Here is a 4054-nt window from a genome sequence, read left to right on the forward strand (position 1 = left end):
TCATAGCTTGAATTTGCTGGTGACCAGCCTCTATCCTAAAGCTATCCAGGAGCCCAACAAGAATATCAGAAAAAAAGACACTCCTATCAACCAGGAAATTCCACGAGATTTAGGAGCTCTGTATCAGGAACTGGCGACAGAGACCAAATACATACTCTTTCTTTCTTTCTTTCTTTCTCCTTCCTTCCTTCCTTCCTTCCTTCCTTTCTTTCTCTCTTTCATTTGCTTGTTTTTTGTTTTGTTTTGTTTTGTTTTGATACAGGATCTCACTCTATTGCCCAGGCTGCACTGCGGTGGTGCGATCATAGCTCACTGTAGCCTAGAACACCTGGGCTCAAGTGATCTTCCCGCTTCAGTCTTCTGAGAAGCCGGGACTACAGGCACTTGCCACCATGCCCAGTTAATTTTTTAAATTTTAGTAGAAACAATGTCTCCCTATGTTGCCGGGGCCTGGTCTCAAACTTCTGGGCTCAAGGGATCCTCCCACCTCAGCCTCCCAAAATGGTGGGATTATAGGTGTGAGACACCGTGCCTGGCCCAAATATATATTTTTTATGTCACAGTGGTCTTAGGCAAGGTACTTACCCTTTTCATGTCTCAATTTCCTCCTGATGTGTTAGAAAGACAAATACAGGCCTGGCACTGTGGCTCACACCTGGAGGCTGAGATGGGCAGATCATTTGAGGTTAGGAGCTCAAGACCAGTCTGGTCAACATGGTGAAACCCCATCTCGACTAAAAATACAAAATTAGCCAAATACTGTGGTGCATGCCTGTAATCCCAGCTACTTGGGAGGCTAAGGTAGGAGAATTGCTTGAATCCAGGAGGCAGAAGTTGCAGTGAACCGAGATCACACCGCTGCACTCCAGCCTAGGTGACAGAGCAAGACTCTGTCTCAAAAAATAAAAAGAAAAAGAAAGACAAATATAGTAATGCTTATAAAGAACTAAGAATCTTATGGAAATTTTTTTTTTTTTTTTTTTTTTTTTTTTTTTTTTTGGAGACGGAGCCTTGTTCTGTCACCCAGGGTGGAGTGCAGTGGTGCAATCTTGGCTCACTGCAACCTCTGCCTCCCAGGTTCAGTTCAAGCAATTCTCCTGCCTCAGCCTCCCAAGTAGCTGGGACTACAGGCACACACCGCCATGCCCAGCTAATTTTTTGTATTTTAGTAGAGACGGGGTTTCACTGTGTTGCCCAGGCTGTTCTCAAACTCCTGAACTCAGGCAATCCGCCTGCCTTGGCCTCCCAAAGTGCTAGGATTAGAGGTGTGAGCCACCACACCCGGCTCTTAAGGAAATTTTTAACTTCAGTACTTGGACCTCCATAGGACCCAAAGAGGCAACTTTATTTCAATATAGTTGGTTTGCTTTGTAATCCTATGTATTTGTTTGTTTTATGCACATAGAAGCATTACTTTGAAAAGGGGGTCCCAGATTCTACCAGAAAGCCAAGAGGTCCATTAAAAAAAAAAAAAAGGTTAAGAACGTCGAACAAACTGCCAAGACCATGTCCACCCCACGAGCACAGAGCTCCACTGCCCGTCCACATCTGTGTGATGGTGCGCATGGGTCAAAAGGACTCCTAGGAGGGTGACGAGGTCCAGAGCAAGAGAGTTATCCTGACCCCGAAGTATCTCATCAAGCACAGCATCGTCACCAACTGATATGACATGGAGAAGATCTGGCACTACAACTTCTACAACGAGCTGTGTGTGGCTCCAAGGAGCACCTATAGTGCTGACCGAGGTCCCCCTGAACTCCAAGGCCAATCACGAGAAGATGACCCAGATCATGTTTGAGACCTTCAACACCCCAGCCATATACATGGCCATCCAGGCCGTGCCGTCCCTGTACGCCTCTGGCCACATCGTGATGGTCTCCAATGAGGGAGTCACCCACACTGTGCCCATCTACGAGGGGTAGGCCCTCCTCCAGGCCACACTGTTTCTGGACCTGGCCAACCGGGACCTGACTGATTACCTCATGAAAACCCTCATGGAGCACCACTACAGGTTCACCACCACTGCCGAGTGGGAAATCGTGCGTGGCATCAAAGAGAAGCTGTGCTATGTCACCCTGGACTTGGATCAGGAGATGGTCAGAGTGGCCTCCAGCTCCTTCCTGGAGAAGAGCTACAAGCTGCCCAACAGCCAAGTCATCACCATTGGCAAGGAGCGGTTCCACTGCCCTAAGGTGCTCTTCCAGTCTTCCTTCCTGGGCATGGAATCCTGTGGCATCCACAAAACTACCTTCAACTTCATCATGAAGTGTAACGTGGACATCGTCAAAGACCTCTACGCCAACACAGTGCTGTCTGGTGGCACCACCATGTACCCTGGCATCCCTGACAGAATGCAGAAGGAGATCACCACCCTGTTGCCCAGCACGATGGAGATCAAGATCATTGCTCCTCCCGAGTGCAAATTACTCCATGTGGACTAGTGGCTCCATCTTGGCCTCACTGCCCACCTTCCAGCAGATGTGGATCAGCAAGCAAGAATACAATTTGTCCAGCCCCTCCGGCCCCTCCATTGTCCACCACAAATGCTTCTAGGCGGAATTTTACTTAGTTGCGTTACACCCTTTCTTGACAAAACCTAACTTGCACAGAAAACAAGAAGAGATTGGCATGGCTTTGTTTGGGGGGGGCGGGGGGGGGCTTGATTCAGGATTTCAAAACTGGAACAGTGAAGGTGAGAGCAGTTGGTTGGAGCGAGCATCCCCCAAAGTTCTACAATGTGGCTGAGGACTTTGATTGTACATTGTTCTTTTTTTTAACAGTCATTCCAAATATCATGAGATGCATTGTTAATAGTCGTTCCAAATATCGTGAGATGCAAGGAAGTCCCTTGCCCTCCTAAAAGCCACCCCACTTCTCTCTAAGGAGAATGGCCCAGTCCTCTCCTGAGTCCACACAGGGGAAGTGATAGCATTGTTATTGTGTAAATTACGTAATGCAAAAGTTTTTTTTTTTTTTTTTTTTTTGGAGACGGAGCCTCGCTCTGTCGCAGACTGGAGCGCAGTGGCGCCATCACAGCTCACTGCAAGCTCCGCCTGCCAGGCTCAAGCTCCGCCTCCCGGGTTCACGCCATTCTCCTGCCTCAGCCTCCCAAGTGGCTGGGACTGCAGACGCCCGTGCAGACACCACGCCTGGCTAATTTTGTTTTTGTGTTTTTCGTAGAGACGGCGTTTCACCATGCAGTGTTAGCCAGGATGATCTCTATCTCCTGACCTCGTGATCTGCCCGCCTCTGACTCCCAAACTGCTTGGATCACAGGCATGAGCCACCACGCCCCGCCGCAAATGTTTTAATCTTTGCCTTAATACTTTTCTATTTTGTTTTATTTTGAATGATCAGTCTTCTTGGCCCCCCTTTTTTGTCCCCCAACTTGAGATGTTTGAAGGCTTTTGGTCTCCCTGGGAGTGGGTGGAGGCAGCCAGGGCTTACCTGTACACTGACTTGAGACCAGTTGAATAAAAGTGCACACCTTAAAAAAAAAAAAAAAAATAGAACAATCATGGCACACATTTCTAAGATACATGGCATATTAAATGAGACTCCTCAGTGGGTCTTTTAACAGAGGCTCCAAAGCTGAGAAAAATAAATGTGAAGTACCCTGAACATTCTAAAAAAGAGGATGCCAAACCATCCCCACAGGACATGCTGGAAGAATGTGAAGCCCATTTAGCAATCCTCAGTTCTCACACACCTCCCAGGAATGATATGTCAGGATTGATGAAAGAAGATTGGGAAAAAAAAAAAGAAAAAAAAAAGAAAGAAAGAAGATTGGAGAATAAACATGCCTAGAAGGGCCAGGTTTGGTGGCTCATGCCTGTAATCCCATCACTTTGGGAGGCTGAGGCAGGTGGATCACTTTGAGCCCAGGAGTTCAAGACCAGCTTGGGCAACATGATGAAAACAAGTCTCTATAAAAATGCAAAAACTGGCCGGGCGCGGTGGCTCAAGCCTGTAATCCCAGCACTTTGGGAGGCCGAGACGGGCGGATCACGAGGTCAGGAGATCGAGACCATCCTGGCTAACACGGTGAAACCCC

General features: G+C 47.8%; 1 pseudogene; it reads left to right on the forward strand.

Moving 5' to 3' along the window:
- Positions 1–1555: 1555 nt before the first annotated feature.
- On the forward strand, positions 1556–2553 carry LOC108533035 (actin, cytoplasmic 1-like; annotated as a pseudogene).
- The last annotated feature ends 1501 nt before the right edge of the window (positions 2554–4054 follow it).

Source organism: Rhinopithecus bieti, unplaced genomic scaffold (genome assembly GCF_001698545.2).
Source record: "Rhinopithecus bieti isolate Rb0 unplaced genomic scaffold, ASM169854v2 scaffold_10654, whole genome shotgun sequence".
Taxonomy (NCBI): Eukaryota; Metazoa; Chordata; class Mammalia; order Primates; family Cercopithecidae; genus Rhinopithecus; species Rhinopithecus bieti.